This window comes from Cornus florida, unplaced genomic scaffold (assembly GCF_030987335.1).
Source record: "Cornus florida cultivar Cherokee Brave unplaced genomic scaffold, ASM3098733v1 CherokeeBrave_3.0.0_Hap2_Chr08, whole genome shotgun sequence".
Taxonomy (NCBI): domain Eukaryota; kingdom Viridiplantae; phylum Streptophyta; class Magnoliopsida; order Cornales; family Cornaceae; genus Cornus; species Cornus florida.
Genome location: NW_026775578.1, coordinates 65,682,479 through 65,704,022, shown reverse-complemented (window position 1 = coordinate 65,704,022; position 21,544 = coordinate 65,682,479). Strand labels below are relative to the sequence as shown.

The following is a 21,544-nucleotide window of genomic DNA, read 5'->3' as shown; positions in this document are numbered from 1 at the left end:
GATCTTATAATGCATCCCCTCCTTGTTTGGGTGATAGATGCTTTGAACTCCACCCAACAAATGGTTCTTTGAAGAACTTGTTAGATTAAGCTCAAATGAGCTTTTGATCCTTTGTCTATGCAATCACAACCTTTGGGCTTCCGTGCCCTTTCAAAGCAAGAATTTGAAACAAGACTTTTAGAATACAAGGTTGAAGATGATTCTTTGGAAGTTTTGGTCTTACACAAAAGCTCACTTCCTTGACATTGAAGATCATGACATTTATCTACAACATTAAGCTCTCCTTCATATTTGTCAAATGAATTGGGTGTGGGATTAAAGATATTCAACTTCACCTTCATATGGCCAAATGAGATCTTCATTATCCCCATCCTACAATTGATGTTGGCATTAGCGGTTGCCAAGAAAGGACGGCCAAGGATAACGGGAATTTGGCTCTTAGGATTGGGGACCGGTTCCGTGTCAATGAATACGAAATCAAGCGGGAAGAAGAATTTATCAATTTTAATCAAAATATCCTCAATTATACCCCTAGGCTTCTTAATGATCAGTCGGCAAGTTGTAAAACTATCGACGTCGGTTTCAATTCACCTAGGCCCAATTTGACATAAACCGAGTATGGAAGAAGGTTAACACTTGCTCCTAAGTCAAGAAGTGCCCGATTAATGACATGATCACCAATAATGCATGAAGTATTAGGTAAACTGGGGTCCTTAAACTTTGGCAAAGTGTTATGTTGCAAAATTAAGCTTACTTGCTCGGTTAAAACCACTTTTCTTGGTGCTTGACTCTTGTTCTTCCGCTTTTGGGTGCACAAGTCTTTCAAGAATTTGGCATAAGCCGAAATTTGCTTGATTGTATCCAAAAGTGAAAGATTAACTTTCACTTGCCTAAACATTTCCATAATTTCATTGGTTTTTGCCTTTTGCTTGTCTCTTGAAATAGATCCTTTTAAGGCATCCAAAAATGGAACTTTTGGTTCAAACACTTTTTCAAAATTTTCTTTTGAACTCTCTTCAACACAAGAAGTTTTTAAATCATTTTGTTTCAAATCATTTTAAAGCAAAACTTTTTCAACATCATTTTTCAAAACTTCTTTTTCAAACACATTTTTTAAGACTTTCTCATTCACAAGATCATGTATATGAAATGAAGGAGGAATGGGATGTGAAACGGGATGGGTGACAACTTTAGCTTGCACCGGTTCACTTTCTTCATTGGACATTTCAACTTGATTGTCCACAATCCTACCACTCCGCAAGTTAGTCACCGCATTAACATGTTCAATGGTTTAGCTTTCCGATGAGGAATGGGTTTCCACAACACATTGTTGCTTAGGTGGGGCATTAATAGGCATCTTTCCCTTCTCTCTTGTATTAAGAGTGCTTGCTATTTGCCCTACTTAGGTTTCTAGCTTCGCAATAGATTGAGAGTGAGAATGGAGCAATTGTGTCTTAGCCTCTAAAATGCCAAAAGCATTCAAAACTTTTTCTTCAAAGGTGGGACTTCTACTATTTCCTAGGGAATAAGATTGGTTGGGAAAATGAAAATTAGCAAATTGATTCCCTTATGATTGATAAGGTCTGTAACCTTGGGATCCTTGGTTTTGAAGTGGTGGTGAAATGTACTTCCCTTGAAAACCGCCTTGGGAAGGGTTTGAGCCAACTCCTTGGTTTTTCCAACAGAAATTCAGATGATTCCTCCAACTTGGATTATAGTGAATACCGTAAGGATAGTTCTATTGGCTCACAAAAGCTGCATTGACTTGTTCATTAGGTTCATTTTGCACTTTTCCGTGAGGACAATGAGAAGTAAAATAAAGAACACTAGAACAAGTCATGCATGTTTCATTTGATGCACGATGAGAATGGTTAGGGAAGGAAGATACTTGGTTCGCCGAGTTTTGATTAATTAAAAATTGATCAAACCTTTGAGATGAAGACTTCATTTCGGTGGCTATTTCATTTGAATGGTCGACTTGATGTAAGCCAACACTCTTCCTACCTTGTGAATTTTTACCATTCTTGATTGATAATGTTCTATGCAAAGAATTTTCACTCATGCTCTCATAAAGACGCCACACGTTATCCTCATGCCTATCAATGTATGAGCCACCCATGGAAGCACTAACCATACCCTTATTGTTGTCCGATAAGCCCTCAAAGAAATATTGAACTAATTGCTATTTGGGCATGTCATGATGTGGACACTTCCTAAGCAACTCATTGAAGCATTCCCATGCCTCATGAAACGTTTCTCCATCCCCATGTGAAAATTCTCGAATTGAGGTTCTCATGGCATTGGTCTTAGAAACCGGATAGTACTTCTTCAAGAATTCTTGTTGCATTTCTGCCCAAAAAGTGATTGAAAAAGGCCTAAGATTGTTAAACCAATACTTTGCCTTGTCTTTTAAGGTGAATGGAAAAAGTTTGAGTCTTAAAATCTCTTCTGGCATGTCTGTATATTTTACGGTGGAGCATACTTGAAGAAACTCATCCAAATTCTTGTATGGTTCTTCACTTGGAAGTCTATGATAGTTAGGAAGCATTTGAATGGTTTGTGGCTTAATTTCATAATGATATGCTCTAAATGGAGGCAATTGGATGCATGTAGGTGCATTATACTTATTAGGCACATAATGGTCTCTTAAAGCAAAAGGTGGATTAGCTACTTGAGGTGTAACATGAACACCTTGGTTTTGAATTCCTTAATTGATGATTGGAGGTTGTGGAGCATAGATTGGCCTTGGCATTCCATATGGAACTTGGCCTTGTTGTTGTGGTGGTTGGTGAATGTATGGCCTAGGCATACCTAATGGTACTTGTATGTTCTCATTTTGAAGGAGATTTAAGGATGTGAAAATGTGTTCTTGGGATTGGAAAAAGAGGGTAAAAGCCGCATATTGGGAATTCGGCCCACTATCACTGAAGTTAGAGTTCATGTTATTCAAGAGATGATAATTGAAGTTTTTATATAGCGCTTAATGATTGATGCATTTAAGATTGAACTCATTTTTGCCATTTTGATTATTAAGGCTTCATATATGCAAGGTAGTCTGTTTAATGGAACTTCCTCCAATATTTTTATTTTTTATTTTTTATTTTTGTCATTCAATGTTACATTTGAGCTTCATAGATAAATTTTTTTGCTTAATGATTGATGCATGTTGTTATTTTTGCTAGATTCTATATTTTGTTTTACTAAGGGACTAGCAAAATGTAAGTTTAGGGTGTTATAAGGGCCGAATATTTCATATTCAAGCGCCCTTATTTGCATTAGTTAAGTCCATTAGTTTATATTAATGCATAGTTTAGCTTTATTTGTTTGTTTTCATCTCCTTCCAGGTCGGTCTCCCCAATTATGGTTAAAGAAAGCGGTTTTGACACTCTTTTGAAGAATCGTAGCGCGCCGTTGCTAGGGACCGTTATCTAGGCCAAGTTCGTGAACCATCATGTGCACAAATGTTGTGGTATTGATTCCAGTTTGATGATTGTGTCATCGGGCCAATCCAAAGTGGCCAAAGAGAAGACTGCAGGCCATGAGCATAAACCTCCGTGGGCTCCTGCGGAGCTCTCGCGATGCGCCCTTCAATAGCTCACTTTACTACCTTGTTTCGCGGCACCTTGCATAGCAGTCGCAGGAGCCCCCGCGCCCTTCCGTGGGCGCCCGCCACACCACCGCGAGCGCCGGCCAAACACTCCAGTACCATCTCGCGAGCTATAGCTCCCGCGGGCGCCCGCCGAAGCCTCGCGGGCGCCCGCCGACCTTCTGCAGGCATTTCACCTGCTCCTGTTTTTCAGCATTTTTTGTCCCCTTATCATCTTTTTGTGTGGTCTAGCTTCATGCACAGGGGGATTTTGGGATTTTGGGGTATGGTGAGTAGGTATTGATGGATAAGAAGAGGGAGGAGAGGCCATATCTCATAGACATGATTAGAAAAGCAAGGAGGCTCTCACTTAGGAAGTTCTAGAAGAAAGAGAGGTGTTCTTGGAGAAAAGGGGCAGAAATGGAGGGATCCTCTTCTTCCTCTTCATTCCTTGTAGCATTAATGGGTAACTAAACCTCCATCTAGGGAGGTGATGAATCTCATCCTTGTAAGCATTCATTAATTTTGATTTATTTTGGGGAATGTAATGTATGTATCGACTAAGTTTCATAATCTAGAGCATTTTACTATGTGTAATGAATATTATTTCTTATAAATGATCATGTTGAATCAATTATCTTGTCATAGATTATTTGTTCTCATGGTTGTATGGCTAGTAGTTCCATAGTGACAATGGAAACAAGATTATGGAATGGTTTTAATAACATGGTTTTTGAGAAATTTGTTAATCCATAGCTTAAGGTTTTCTTTTGATGGGTTAATCTTGCATCTTGATTCCATGTGCTTTTACCATTTAATCTAGGGTTTGATAATCTCTAGCTTAGCGAGCATGTCTATGGTTACACTATAGTCTAGGTAACTCAAGCATATGAAGCTTTGATAAGTTATTCTTACCTTGTGATTATTTGAATTTCTTGAAGATATTGTAGTAACCATGTGTTGCTATGTATCATGGTCACATATATATATTAATTCCCCAAATTAATCATATTCTTAGCATGTGTAAAAGGTTGGAGTAGATTCACTTCCCTAGTTTTCTTTACTTGTATTTCATCTCCTTTAAATTTTTGCAAGTTCTTATTTTATGCATCTTAATTTCATAGCTCAAGTGACTACTAACAAATCCCCTATAAACACCCCATATCATTCTAAAAAGACTCTGGACACTTAGGTTGCCATAGATTAGCACTGTCCCAGTGGTTCGACTTATCCGACCAATAGCCCTATTTTACAATGATTTGTGCTATTGCGAAGGTTGATGTATAATTGACAACCGATCACTCTACAGATGACAAAATGGGATAATTAGTTCACAGTGGACATGCATGTGTAAATGGGATAACAGATAAAGAGACGAGAGAGGTATAAGGGTGGTCCTGAAAATTTGGTAGCACTCTCTCACTGAAGTCACTGTGCTGCACCTGATGGAGTCAAACATATAGATATGAGAATATAATCATATGACATCCATAGCAAAAACAGATATATAAAACAGATAAAGTGCAAGTACAACAGAAATATCAAAGCCGACAGACCGGCTGCAAAAATAATAGTACTGTACAATGACAAAAATAGAGATCAGAGAGGGATCAAAAGATAGAAGGAACTGGGAACTCAGGACGATGAGATAGGACGGGCAGGTCGGGCTCCGTGGATATCTCTAGATAGATCTCGGAACATAGTCGCGACATCCGTACGGAAGGTAGCAAAATCAGCTTTGTGGGCCGTAAGATCAGCTCATATGGCAACAACAGCATCCTCAAGAGTCTGCAGGCATACTCTAAAGCCGGGGGTCAAATCTGGAGCCTCAGGTATAGATGAATCAGAAGAAAACTCTTGAGTCTACTCCTGGTCGTGAATGGGCGACCCAGTTGGAGAGTACTGCTCTGTGTCATCTGCAAGGCGCTCTAAATCAATATCAATATGCTTGGTAGCTGGATCGACTGGTGCGTCGTCTGTTGTAGGATCTGTTGCTGCTGCCTCAGCCTCTAGCTCCTCTGTAGCCACTACCGCGTGGTCCTTCAGTCTAGTAATAATGGCGTTGTAGCTCTTGTTCCAGTCCTCTTTCAAGAACTGATAGGAACCTCTCTCAGGGTGCTCCCGAGGATGAATAGGGTAGCGCTGGTCGATAAGAATCTGGGTGATGTGGTAGCCAAAAGGGAGAGACTTAGCCCATCCGGGCATCTCCTTGCTAATATACTCGTCAAATAACTTCCTCATCATGCTCCAGTTGAGCGCGGGAATAGATACCCAGTGGCCCGTGTAGAAAGCGTAGAGGGCTGTCAAATAATCTCCTCTCCTCTGAATCTTGTGCCCTACCATATAGATGTTCCGGAAGAGCACGGAGTCGAAAAACCATAGGTCATCTAGAAGGAATGTGCAGGTGGCGAAAGTCTCGCCAGCGGCATGGTGACCTGTATGAAATACTTCCATGTCGGCATAAGAAGGCCTGTATAACCTCAGATATTTCTCCTGAAGCTCTAGAGGACAGCGGTGTGGACAGTGGCAAGAACGGGCCAGCGAGTCCACTGTGATAATGATCTGATGGCAATCTATAGTAATGACCAGCTTTGTTGTGGTACGCGGGGATGGTCGGAGGTTCTAGAAGAATAATCGTACCAACCGCTGGTAGACTGGCTCTGTGACTGGGGTAAGAATAGCTGTAAGGGCCCTATGAATGATGTTGTGGTAAGCTGATCGGGTCAGCACTGATCTGGAGAAAAAAGCTATGTCAAACACTGACTCATGGTCGACTGCCATATGCGCATATCTAGGTGCGGGGCTATCGAGCTCCTAAGCTGGCTGAGCTGGCTGGCGTGGTGGACATGGTACTGGTGAATGCTCAGCTCCAGCATGTGGTGGAGATGGAGATGGTGTAAATGCAGGATGAGCCGTAGAGGTGGATGGAATATGATCATCCTCAGCCTCATGAGCAGGTGACTGAGGTGGTGTAGGCTGTACTGGCTCCTCCTGTGCATGAGAGGGCTCTGCTGGCTCCTCTAGCCATGGTCTGATATGGCACTGAGGCCTGTGTTGCCTCTTGGCAATAGTCTTTCGCTTAGTCATAGCCTGAAAAAAAATTAAAAACTTTCAAGGGGAGTTAGTACCAAAGTTAAGAATTGAAAGCACAAAATAGAAACATGCATGTCAAATAAGATAGACAATACATATATGACATGAATGTATGTAAGTGACAAGATATGAAACATGTTAAACAATGTAAGTATGAAATGCATCCAATATGGAATATTACAGGCATTAGGCATATATGAGATAGCATGAACATAAGGCATGATGAATGAAGTGTGTGTGTGAGATCTGTGAAGTTCGATCGATCACAAAAAGGTGTAAGATCGATCTCACAACTTTGATCAATCTGGGTTAGGAGTTTGATCAATCTCTCAAGATTGATCTGAGATACAAGTTCGATCGATCGAACTGTGCGATGAATGTAAACAGTCACACATCTGTGACTTTGGAAGCATGGGCCTACACGAACGTGTTCGTGGGCCCATTAACACAACACATCATCAAATCCCATCACTGTAGAAGGCCTATTCTCCTAAAAATAGATTAAACACATATATACATACGAAGCATATACACATATATATAAACATGTAAACTCAGTGCTTCGAAGCTTCAAGAATGGAGATTCAATCATGTATAAAGCATGAATGTAACATATAAAGCATGTAATCATCATATCGAAGCTTAAATCATAGATGAGATCTCGGATTTTACCTCAAAACGATGAGAGAAGTGGAGAAGGAACGAAGGAAGTGAAATCCGAGATGAGGGAGAGAGTGTAGCTTGGATCTCGCCGAAAATGGAAGAGATGAGAGTGCACAGCGGCGAAGAGGGAAACAAGGGTTTGGAGTGGGCTGGATCGATCTAAATGATTGATCTTGAGACCCTCCAAGTCTATTTTAAAAACATTCCCGACAGAGTTCGATCGATCGAACTTTGATGAACTCTCCTCAAAGTATTTTTGGATTTTTGAAATTTTTGAAGAATGAAAAACTAAAATTAAAAATTAGAATTAAAATTAAAAATTGTAAAATAAAATAAAATAGAATAAAATATTTTTGGATTTTTATTTTCATTTTTTTTTTAATAATAAATAAAATAAAACAAAATCTTTTTGTATTTTTGAGGAATAAAATAAAATGAAATGAATTGAAAATAAAATAAAATAAAATACAAATGAAAATATTTTTGGATTTTTGAAATTTGAAAGTCAAAATAAAGTCAAAATAATGAAATGGGTAACTGAGATCGATCAGAACAAGAGTTCGATCGATTAGACAGAGAGCAAAAATATGCAGGTTTTTGGTTCAAAAAATTAGCTAAGTGTTGGCAGTTGAAGATCGATCGAACTTTGAAGTTGGATCGATCGAAGAACTTCAGATTGATCTTGGAATGTTTTCGATCGATTAGACAAAGAGCTGAAATATGCAGGTTAATGCAGGCTCAAAATTTTTCTAAGTGTTGAATTTTGAGATTGATCGAACTTTGAAGTTGAATCGATCGAAGGTCTCTTGATCGATCTAAGAATTAGTTCGAACGATGGGACAGAGAGGTGATTTGGATGCAGGTTTCTATAGATCAAAAAAATTCCTAAGTGTTGGATGCAGAATAGAGTTCAATCGATCGAACTCAGGTTTGAGATCGATCGAACTATGCAGAATGCTCAATAATGACATGAAAGCTCATGCAATCCTCACCAAAGTACCTTTCAATGCATATGAGAAACCAAAATAAGTATCTAGACTTCACAAGAAACAAAATGAAAGTTAAGAATGAGAGAGGAATAGGGTTTTGACACCCTACGAAATGTTTTTGCTAGTCTTTAACGTCTTTAGCAAGACATTGGGCTCTTTTAGCCTGGATCAAAGATCTTATAATGCATCCTCTCCTTATTGGGGTGATAGATGCTTTGAACTCCACCTAAGAACTTGTTAGATTAAGCTCAAAAGAAGCTTTTGATCCTTTATCTATGCAATTACAACCTTTGGGCTTCCATGCCCTTTCAAAGCAAGAATTTGAAACAAGACTTTTAGAATACAAGGTTGAAGATGATTCTTTGGAAGTTTTGGTCTTACACAAAAGCTCACTTCCTTGACATTAAAGATCATGACATTTATCTATAACATTAACCTCTCCTTTATATTTGTCAAATGAATTGGGTGTGGATTAAAGATATTCAACTTCACCTTCATATGGCCAAATGAGATCTTCATTATCCCCGTCCTATAATTGATGTTGGCATTAGCGGTTGCCAAGAAAGGACGGCCAAGGATAACGGGAATTTGGCTCTTAGGATTGGGGACCGATTATGTGTTAATGACAATGAAATCAAGCGGGAAGAAGAATTTATCAATTTTAATCAAAATATCCTCAATTATACCCCTAGGCTTCTTAATGGATCGGTCAGCAAGTTGGAAAACAACCAACGTCGGTTTCAATTCACCTAGGCCCAATTTGACATAAACCGAGTATGGAAGAAGGTTAACACTTGCTCCTAAGTCAAGAAGCACCCGATTAATGATATGATCACCAATAATGCATGAAGTAGTAGGTGAACCAGGGTCCTTAAACTTTGGCAAAGTGTTATGTTGCAAAATTGAGCTTACTTGCTCGGTTAGAACCACTTTTCTTGGTGCTTGGCTCTTGTTCTTCCGCTTTTGGGTGCACAAGTCTTTCAAGAATTTGGCATAAGCCAGAATTTGCTTGATTGTATCCAAAAGTGGAAGATTAACTTTCACTTGCCTAAACATTTTCATAATTTAATTGGTTTTTGCCTTCTGCTTGTCTCTTGAAATGGATCATTTTAAGGCATCCAGAAATGGAACTTTTGGTTCAAACACTTTTTCAGAATTTTCTTTTGAACTCTCTTCAACATAAGAAGTTTTTAAATCATTTTGTTTCAAATCATTTTTCAGCAAAACTTTTTCAACATCATTTTTCAAAACTTCTTTTTCAAACACATTTTTCAAGACTTTCTCATTCACAAGATCATGTATATGCAATGAAGGAGGAATGGGATATGAAACGGGACGGGTGACAACTTGAGCTTGCACCGGTTCACTCTCTTCATTGGAAATTCCAACTTGATTGTCCACAATCCTACCACTCCACAAGTTAGTCACCGCATTAACATGTTCAATGGTGTGGCCTTCCGATGAGGAATGGGTTTCCACAACACATTGTTGCTTAGGTGGGGCATTAATAGGCATCTTTCCCTTCTCTCTTGCATTAAGAGTGCTTGTTATTTGCCCTACTTGGGTTTCTAGCTTCGCAATAGATTGAGAGTGAGAATGGTGCAATTGTGTGTTAGCCTCTAAAGTGCCCAAAGCATTCAAAACTTTTTCTTCAAAGGTGGGACTTCTACTATTTCCTTGGGAATAAGATTGGTTGGGAAAATGAGAATTAACAAATTGATTCCCTTGTAATTGATAAGGTCTATAACCTTGGGATCCTTGGTTTTGAAGTGGAGGTGGAATGTACTTCCCTTGAAAACCGCCTTGGGAAGGGTTTGAGCCCTCTCCTTGGTTTTTCCAAGAGAAATTCGGATGGTTCTTCCAACTTGGATTATAGTGAATACCGTAAGGATTGTTCCATTGGTTCGCAAAAGCTGCATTGACTTGTTCATTAGGTCCATTTTGCACTTGTTCGTGAGGACAATGAGAAGTAGAATAAAGAACACTAGAACAAGTCATGCATGTTTCATTTCATGCATGATGAGAATGGTTAGGGAAGGAAGATACTTGGTTCACCGAGTTTTGGTTAATCAAAAATTGATCAAACCTTTGAGATGAAGACTTGATTTCAGCGGCTATTTCATTTGAATGGTCGACTTGATGTAAGCCAATACTCTTCCTACCTTGTGAATTTCTACTATTCTTGGATGATAATGTTCTATGCAAAGAATTTTCACTCATGCTCTCATAAAGACGCCACACGTTATCCTCATGCCTATCAATGTATGAGCCACCCATGGAAGCATCAACCATACCCTTATAGTTGTCCGATAAGCTCTCAAAGAAATATTAAACTAATTGCCATTTGGGCATGTCATGATGTGGACACTTCCTAAGCAACTCAGTGAAGCGTTCCCATGCCTCATGAAACGTTTCTCCATCCCCATATGAAAATTCTCGAGTTGAGGTTCTCATGGCATTGGTCTTAGAAACTGGATAGTACTTCTTCAAGAACTCTTGTTGCATTTCTGCCCAAGAAGTGATTGAAAAAGGCCTAAAATTGTTAAACCAATACTTTGCCTTGTCTTTTAAGGTGAATGGAAAAAGTTTGAGTCTTAAAACCTCTTCCGGCATGTCCGTATATTTTACGGTGGAACATACTTCAAGAAACTCATCCAAATTCTTGTAAGGTTCTTCACTTGGAAGTCCATGATAGTTAGGAAGCATTTGAATGGTTTGTGGCTTAATTTCGTAATGATATGCTCTAAATGGAGGCAATTGGATGCATGTAGGTGCATTATACTCATTAGGCACATAATGGTCTCTTAAAGCAAGAGGTGGATTAGCTACTTGAGGTGCAACATGAACACCTTGGTTTTGAATTCCTTGATTGATGATGGGAGGTTGTGGAGCATAGATTGGCCTTGGCATTCTATATGGAACTTGGCCTTGTTGTTGTGGTGGTTGGTGAATGTATGGCCTAGGCATACCTAATGGTACTTGTATGTTCTCATTGTGCACATTAGGATGAAGAATACCTTGTTGGTCTATGTGACCTAGGTCCTCAACATGATCATCATTATGGTCATCCATTGATAGATTGGTTCTATTTGAACTTTTTCTTCCCTTAGGATTTTTAATTACGGATTCAAGATGCAAATCAAGAGGGATAAGAGTTGGTCTCAATGAACGACGTCCTTGTATGCATAATGCAAAACACAACAAGCACAAAGAATGACAAAGACTATGCCTTCACAACAATGCAATTAGACTTCTTCCACAAACACTTAATTCATACTCCCATGCTTTAATAATAATGATGCAAAGAACAATTAGAAACAAGCCTCCACGCGGGCTGACGATTTAACTAAGGGATTGAGTAAAGAAAGTCTCACAATGGTCCTTTAGCACTTCAACTCCAAATTTAAAGCTTAGCTTAGCAAATTTTTAAAATTTTTGGCTTTTTACTTTCTTTGCTTTGCTTGCTTCCTCTCCAACAGTGCACCTAGTCAAGTAAGAACAACACAATAAGTAACCAAAAAGAAAAATAAAAGTAAAATAAAGACACGATCAAAAGAGTATTAATCTTAATTGATTCCACAATTCCGACGTTGCCAAATCAAATCAATCCCCGGCAACGGCACCAAAAACTGACCGGTGTGTCGCCGCACCACAATCAAGTTTGGAGAGTGTAAATTAAGATGAGGGCTAAGAGTTTTATATTTATAAAAGCCACTATTACCTTTCACTATACATATAGCTAGGACGAGTAGGGATCGTCCCAAGGGATTGTGAGGGTCGAACAAGGTTGTGGAATTGCAATTAGGGCTAATAGGTCGAGTGATCAAACAATTGGTTGGTTGGTTGATTAGACTACAGAGCAACTAAATTAAACTAAGTGCTAACAAAAGATTGCAACTAGGAGTAAGTAAGAGAGAGAAAAGTCTTGGGGTTTAGAGATCACCACCAAGCAGTGCATTTCTATATCATTGACAAGTGACTAATGAGGGCAAATAGTGTGTTGTAATTTTGGTGTGTGTGGGTGTTTGGTTGATTCAACAAGCAAGGATGACTAGTTAAGCATGTATTGTCTAAACATCATGTGAAAGGCACAATATATCTAAGCAATGAAGCATATATTGTCTAAACAACATGTGAAAGGCACAATAGATCAAAACAAGTCATTAATCCTTTCATTAAGCTCATAATCCAAATACAACACAAGGTTAGAGACATATGCAACTTGCATTCAAAAGCTTGGATCATCAAACAACAAGCATAGATTGTCCTCCCATTTAACACTACACTACAACTACACTACACCTACACTACTAGCATGAAAATAAACTAGGGGAGAGGCACAATCCATCAAGGAATAAGTATGAACCATCAAGAAAATCACAAGAGCATTTCATTAAGCACTATGTTTTAACAATCTCTAAATCTATAGCATCAATACACATAGACATGCATCAATAACACAAAATCTAGAGACAAGCACATGAACATCTATTCTAACATACATAGACATATGGATAGAATGAAATGATCAATTGAAAGCATTTAACCACATAAATCATTGAACAATCAAAATCTATATATATCAAAGTGTCAAAACATTAATCACAACATTAATCCCTCAACAATACACAAGATTAAGATAAAGAAAGCATGTTTGGGGCTAACTCTAGCCCCAAGAGGATGTCTAGACACTCATGGTGATGTTGCTCTAACCCTCAAGGGTTAACTCCATGGTTGAGATTTGCTCCTTGGATGATGAAGAGTCTCCAATGGTGTCTCTAGCCTCCTCCTCTTTTCTTCTACACTAAGAATAACCTCCTTTGAGAATAATCCCTAGAATTGTATATACCAAATGCTCTCTGTCTCAAAAAGTGCATAATATTCCTTTTATAGGTAGGTCAAGTGACACACAAAATAAGCTGGGGTCGTGCAAAGAATATTCTCTAATGATTGGATAAAGGACGGATTGAACAAGCTGGCTTTTTAACTTTTTTGCACTGGAGGAAGTTCGATCGATTGAACCTTAGACTTCGATCGATCGAACTAGTTGAGATCCATCGAGCTGAGGCTGGATCGATCCAACTAGTTGAGCTTTTTGGGAAAAGAAAAATCTGAGATATTTTGGGAGATATTTTTAGGAAAAGGACAAAAGTGGTTGTGGGTGGAACAGCTGTGGATAAGATCAATCATTTGAATAAGGACAAAAGTGTTCGATCGATCGAAGGGTGGTGTTGGATCGATCGAACTTTGGACTTTATGCTTTGGGTCAAGGTTTGGATCTATCTTGAAGTACTGAGATCGATCAGTTGTTCGATTGATCGATCGAACCTTGAAGTTGGATCGATCAAACTTTGCTGCTTCCCACCTTTGGCTTCATTTGCTTATTTCTTTCTCCACTTTGCTCCTTTTTTTGTTTTATCCCAGAATTGCTTCAATTAAGCTTTTATTTGGTTGAGTTAGCTTGTTTTCAGGATAAGTGCCTGAAAATGGAAATAATACGAAATCAATCTATAACGGTAAAGTAAGATAGATAAAGGTACTAAAATGCCTAATCTTAAGGGGTTTAAATACGCACTTTTCAGCGCTCATCATATGTTAAAACGAACACGGAATACAAAGTGAATAAAGAAATAATATAATGAGCGGAAAAAACTAAAATATAAAATCCTTTAATATTAAATACTTAAAATCCCATATAATAATAATCCAACTCCAAAACCTCCAAGGGTACAACTTGGGAATCCATCTTGTGGACCCCTAAAAAGAAAACCAAACTGAACTGAAAAACTAAAAGAAAACCATCTGAAAGAGCTCCTACGTCATTGGAAGAATGAGTGGTCGCCTCTGCTCAGTACGAACAAGCTCAAGACTGGAAAATAAGAGTGGATCAGGTCCATGAACAAGTTCTATCCTACTACAATCTAAGTAGAGACTCGATACGCATATACACTCTAACCAACTCAACAATAACTATAAAATCTGTGTCTATATATATATATATCCACACTATGGACTCTCACTGGACGACGATACTAGTCTCAATCTGAGTAGAAGGTAACATGCAAAACGCACCTGAGTGGGCATGACTATCTAAGCCTAACAAGGTACACCTCAACCAGCATAGCCAGCTACACGTCCTACTACATATATGCTCCCTAACCGTCGACTCTGAGACTCAAGCTCATGTCACGGTACCATAATAATATATTTAAAATCAGTTCATATTCATCCATAAGAAATCCAGTAAGTCGTTTAGCTTATTCAACTACACAGACTTAAGTCATTCAGCTTATTCAACCGCACAGACTTATACATAAGGAGGATTCTTTTTTTATAATCCATTCCTTTAAGTAGGCCTTAGCAATTTAAGCTAATCCAAACCTAGTATGTCATAATCCCATACCGGTACATACAATCCAATCCATCCAACAGTTAATAGAATACATAATCAATGCACATAGCAACTGAACCATAATAAGCATAAATAGAAATATAGACTAACATGCTTACTCTAGTAACGAATAGATCAAAATAATAAGACATATCAATTAATTGATGATGAATATAAATTAAATAGATAAGCTTCATGTTCATCCCGTTTCTCCGTTACAAATTAACTTACTCTGAGCATGCAGATAAATTATTCTTCTCGTCTATAAAACCATGACAAGTCTGATAAAACTATATTAATTATCATGCTTGTCCACTATTAATAATATCATATTAATAAAATTTCCACTCACAGAGAATAAATAAACTAAGGTTTAGTAATTTAGAATTCCTCTGCACTGAAATAAAACACTTTCCGTCGAGACTTACCAGTGTTCAAGCTATAAACTCCTACTGGTTTATTAAGCATTAATCCACTCTCTCAAGTGTTAACTAGAATTAGAACATCTCAAAACACCCAAGGATAGCTTCCTACAGAATTTGAAGATCCCAAAATCCGAGTTCCGTAGCCCAAACTATCGCAAAAAAACCAAAACTGGAAAAACCTTGAAAAACCATGAAGGAGCCGGCTCCAAACAAGTTGGAGCTGCCTCCAAGCATGATGGAGCCAGCTCCAACCTATTTGGAGCCACCTCTAAATCCTTTTAGAGCTGGCTCCATGATTCCATGGAGCCGCCTCTTCCCCATCTCCTCCTCTCTGCTTGTTTTAGTCCCCTGTGTCTATTCCGGCAACGTCCAGTTTGTCTGTCCTCCTAACCTAAGGTTTAAAAAGGTCTGAACTAAACTCTAAGGTGTTTTAGAGACCATTAACCTCTTTGTCTAGTGACCAACAATGATTTAAACCCGAATTATACATTAAGGATTCAACATAGACAATTTATAGTTTGTAAACGCTTATTGTTTAAACAATTCAAACACTGTAATCCAGATTACTTCTAGTGGTCTCCAACATGTTCCAGACTAATTAAACTCTTAAAACACCAATTGACATGAATTTAAAACAAAAGTTATACAAAGAAGAAAATTAAACTAACAATATACATCTTGTAACCACGTCCAGTTTAAAAAATTCAGACATGCATACTAGTTGAATTTTAAACCTTATATGATCCTAGAATTGTATTAGAGATACAAAGAACATGAGTCTAAGGAATAGAGATAGGATTAGAACTTGCCTTTGAGACTTTTGTTCAAAATTTCTACGTCGTTTTCTAAGGTTCAGGCGATTCCGACTACAAAATTCCTCCTCTATTCTCTCTCTGCCTCCACAGACGTGAATAGGTTTTATTATTTTTTTTTTATTTTAAACCCTAAACAGACATATCCTACATATTTATAGAGTTATACCAAACCCTAAATTAATTCAATCCTCAAACTAAATCCTACTCGGCCAATAAAAACTTAATTAAAACCTACGTCGGCTACAACCGTGATTTCTTAAAAAACCCTAATCTAAATCATTAAATGAAAACAAATAAGTAAATTAAAATAGTGATTCAAGGAAATAAAAATTATGTCATATAAACAACTTACCAATTTAAAATTAAGTCAAATAACTCAACTAATTCACATAAGTCAAATAATTCAAATAATTCAAGTAATTCAAGTAATTCAAATAATTCAAATAAACAATTAAATAATTAAAAATTCAATTAAAACAATAAATTAAATACCAGGACTATCCTTTTGAAATTAGGGGTATTACATTCTTCCCCCCTAACAAAAGGAATTTCGTCCTCGGAATTCGCTCTTACCTTCTTCCCTTAATTCAGGAAACTGTGAGCGAATGACATCCTCCCGTTCCCAAGTGGACTCAGCCTTATTGTGATAACTCCACTGAATACGAACTAAAGGGATAACCTTGTTATGAAGGATTTGATCCCGACGAACGACAATACGACACGATGGCTCCAAATAAGTTGCATCCGGCTGCAACTCAATCTCCCCAACATCAATATGCTGATACCGAGTAGAAATTTCCGCAACATGGAAACATGAAACACGTTGTGTATATGATTCAAATTATCCGAAAGTGCCAACCGATAAGCGACAGCTCCAACTCGATCCGTGATCATGAATGGACCGACAAAACGAGGTGACAACTTCCCTTTCTTCCCAAAGCGCATAACACCTTCATAGGCTACACTTTGAGTAAAACTTGATCTCCAGCCCTAAACTCCAAAGCACGAGTACGCTGATCAGCATAACTTTTTTGCCTACTCTGAGCAGTACGCATGTGATCCTGAATAAGAGCAATCTTCTCAAAAGTATCCTTAATAAACTCAGGACCCAAGAATCTGCTCTATCCAACCTCCATCCAACAAACAGGCGATTGACACGGTCGACCGTATAATGCCTCAAATGGTGCCATACCAATAGTCTTCTGGAAACTATTGTTGTAAGCAAACTCCACAAGTGGAAAATAATCCTCCCAGTGGCCCTTGAAATCAAGAACACATGACCGAAGCATATCTTCCAGAATTTGATTCACCATCTCAGTCTGTCCATCAGTCTGAGGATGATAAGCAGTGTTAAGATGCAATTCTGTACCCAAAGCTTGCTGAAAGCTCTTCCAAAATCCAGACACAAAGTTCAAATCCCTGTCTGATATAATAGACAATAGAATACCATGTAGCTTTATAATCTCTGAAATGTAAAGCCTCGCCAATTGCTCCGAAGTGAAGTCAGTGCGAATAGGTAGGAAATGAGCTGATTTGGTCAACCTATCCACGATGACCCAAATGAAATTGTGACCCTTGAAAGAAGTGGGCAATCCCTCCACAAAGTCCATAGAAATGTGCTCCCATTTCCATTCCGGTATCGATAGTGGTTGTAGAGCTCCTGGCGGCCTCTGATGATCAATCTTAACCATCTGAGAAGTACTACATTGAGAAACAAACATAGCAATGTCCCTCTTCATACCTGCCCACCAAAACTGCCGCTTCATATCTTGATACATCTTGTCTCTGCCTGGATGAATCGAAAACTTAGAATGATGAGTCTCCATCATCACGTCCTTCCTCAAATCATCAGCAGATGGTACCACTAAGCGTCCCTTATACCTCAAGCTCCGTCAGTCCCAACATGGTAAAATGGAACCTCCTCAGAAGCTATCTCTGCAACTTTGTCGATACACTGCTGGTCAGTGAGTTGTGCTTGCAAAACCTTGCGAATGATGGAAAGTGTAAGCACTATGCAAGCCATAAAAGCATCCGACAACTCATCCACATTCTTCAAAGCATTCCACTCAGTGGTGAATAAGGCAGAAAGACTACCAACAGGTCGGCGACTGAGTGCATCTACCACCGCATTCGCTTTCCCTGGATGGTACTATATAGAGAAGTGATAGTCTTTTACAAGCTCCAACCATCTACACTGTCTCATTTTCAACTCCCGTTGAGTGAACAAGTACTGCAAACTTTTGTGATCACAAAATAACCTAAAGGACTCACCCAACAGATAATGCTTCCAAATACGTAAGGCAAAGACCACAGCTGCCAACCCCAAATCATGTGCTGGATAATTAAGCTCGTGAGGCTTAACCTTCTGAGATCCATACGAAATCGATCGCCCCTCTTGCATCAAAACACATCTAATACCCTACAAAGAAGCATCCGTGTAAACCAGATACTCTATTATGCTCTGTGGGGTAGACAAAACCGGTGCAGAAGTCAACTTAGTCTTCAGCTTATCAAAAGCTTTATGACAATGTTCATCCCACACGAACCGTACACCCTTCTTAGTCAGATGAGTGAGTGGTTCCACTATCTTTGAGAACCCCTAGATGAACCTCCGATAATATCTTGCCAAACTGAGGAAACTTCGAATCTCGGTAGGTGAAGTAGGTTGTCCCCACTCAACCACGGCTGAAACCTTGGCTGGATCCACAGCTATCCCCTTTTCTGACACCATGTGACCCAGAAGCTTCACTTCCCTCTGCCAAAATTCACACTTCTCGAATTTGGCATATAACTGGTGTTCACGAAGCTTCTGCAACACTATCCGAAGATGTCTCGCATAATCATCCTCAGACCTAGAATAGATCAAGATATCATCAATGAAAACAATGACAAACTGATCCAAATAAGCCCTGAAGACTCTGTTCATTAAGTCCGTGAACACTGTTGGTGCGTTAGTTATCCCAAACGGCATAACACGGAACTCATAAGAACCATATCTCGTGAGAAACGCGGTCTTTGGAACATCCTGCTCCCTAACTCTAAGCTGATGATACCCAGAACACAGATCAATCTTGGAGAAGTACGTGGCTCCCCTTAACTGATTAAACAAATCATCAATCCTAGGTAAAGAGTACTTATTACGAATAGTAACCTTGTTCAACTCCCTGTAATCTATACACAGGCGAAGCGAACCATCCTTCTTCTTTACAAACAGAACCGGTGCTCCCCAGGGTGATGTACTCCTCCGAATAAAACCCTGGCTGAGTAATTGCTGAATCTGATCCCTCAGCTCCCTCATCTCCACTGGTGTCATCCTGTATGGTGTCCTAGCAATAGGCGTAGTGCCTGGAGCTAAGTCAATAACAAAGTTGATCTCGCGACTAGGTGGCAACCCTGAAATCTCCTGAAAAACATCCGAGAAGTCCTGTACAATCAGTATGTGATCCAATGACACAGTAACCTCCTCATTCGTTTCCTCCTCCACATAGAACAAATATGTGCTACCGCCCCCTTATTACGTGGCATAGCTACAAAATACATATCCTGACTAGGTATGGCAAACACAATAGACCTATCAAAATAATTAACTTGGGCATGGTAGTGAGATAACCAATCCATCCCAAGTATCACGTCATATGTGTGCATGTCCAGGACCAGTAAATTAGTTAGAAATCTGAGTCTACCAATATCTTGTGTCACAGGCCCATCACTCTCATGTAAAATGGCTGTATTGCCCAATGGTGTAGAAATACCGTAAGGTCTAGTGCATACCCTCGTCCTCATCCCAGATAAAGCAACAAAATTCCTAGCTACAAATGAGTGTGTAGCACCCGTATCAAATAAAACACGTCCATGCAAACCATGAATAGGAAACTTACCCTCAATAGCCTGAGGTACCTGAACATCCTGTGGCTGGGGTTGTACACCCTGCCATAGTACAACTAATGTTGTGCCTGTCCTTGAGTCTACGGCGGTGCCGGTAAAGCCAGATGTGTCTGTCCCTGAATCCGTGGAACCTGTGGAGCTGGTAGAGGTACTGGCGCCCTCTGTCCTTGCTGCACATGTTGTCCCTGTCCCTGTCCCTGTTCCTGTCCTGCTTTATGACACTGCCTAGTAGTATGACCATACTCTCCACAAGTGTAACAACTACCCTGGAAAGTACCAAATGGGCTCCTCTATCGGTTAGCTGGTGGCTAACCCTGTCCTGTTTGTGGTCCCCCATTCGGCTGTCTCTGAATAGGTGCCCCAATCCTGTGAGCATCTGAACCACCCTTGTGCTTCTTCCAAGGCTGTTGTCCCTGGAACTTGCCCTTGTTATTCTGTCGGTGACCATTGTTGTTCCCCTTTTTAGCTGAATGATTAGTAGAGTCTTTATCACCCCGCTTCTCACTATGAGCCTGTCTAAAGTCCATGGTCAACTGATACTACTGTAGAGCGGTGTCTACCAACTGAGCATATGTAGTATAATCTAGACTACCTGTAATAGCTCTCTTGATAGACCACATCAGTCCCTTAACAAAACTGTTGCGTTTCTTCTCCTCTGTATCTACCTCCTCCGGTGCAAAAAGAGACAAGCGCATGAACTGCTGCTCATACTCCGCCATTGTCATGCTCCCTTGCTGTAGATTAAGAAACTCAGTCTTCATGGCTGCCCTGACTGCATAAGGGAAGTACTTCTCATCAAAGCGTGCACTGAACTGATCATAGGTCAATGACATCCTCTCCTCTGCGGTGGTAACTAACTCCCACCATTGTAGTGCATCACCAACTAGCTTGAAGGTAGCAAGCATCTGCTTCTGAACCTCCGTACACTGAACCAAACGAAGATGACGCTCAATGTCCCGTTTCTACTGATGAGCTGCTCTCACATCGGTGGAGCCTGAAAACACAGGTGGACTCCCCTTTGTGAAAGAGCTCCTAGCCTTTTCTTATGAGTCAGTCTGAACAACCGGTGCTGGTACAGGTGCCTGCTAAACCGGTGGTTGATTCTGAAGTGCAGCTGTTACCCCAGCTTCTATGGCTCGAGCAACAAAGTCATTAAGGTGAGGAGGAAACTCTAGATCTCTAACCTGACCCAGAGTCTGTTGAAATTCCTCCTGCTCATTACGAAACTGACCATTATCATCCTCAAATCCAAGCAATTGTTGCTCCTCTTCCATTAGCTGATGCTGTAGGTGTTCTTACTGCCTACGTGCCACTCTCCTCTGCCTATTATTTCCTTGCATGTTCTGTCCTCTTCTCCTACTGTTAACCATCTATTAACACGGAAAGATAGACATCATTACGTTCTAAGCGAACTGTAAAAGAATTCAACAAATCCTAAACTTAAGCTCTAATCAAGAGAAAATGCTACGCAAAAGACTTAATAGGAAACGTCCTAAAGACACTTGAACCTGGCTCTAATACTAACTGTGATACCCCTCGGATCCAAGACACAGGTTGATCAGGCCCAGGCCCAAACCCAAGGGATATCAAACAATTAATATGTTAAAACGAACACGGAATATAAAGTGAATAAAGAAATAATATAATGAGCTGCAAGAAACTAAAATATAAAATCCTTTAATATTAAATACTTAAAA

General features: G+C 39.4%; 1 pseudogene; it reads left to right on the top strand.

The window, feature by feature from the left end:
- Positions 1–2,192: 2,192 nt before the first annotated feature.
- LOC132272149 (small nucleolar RNA R71) lies at positions 2,193–2,291 on the top strand (annotated as a pseudogene).
- Positions 2,292–21,544: the final 19,253 nt, after the last annotated feature.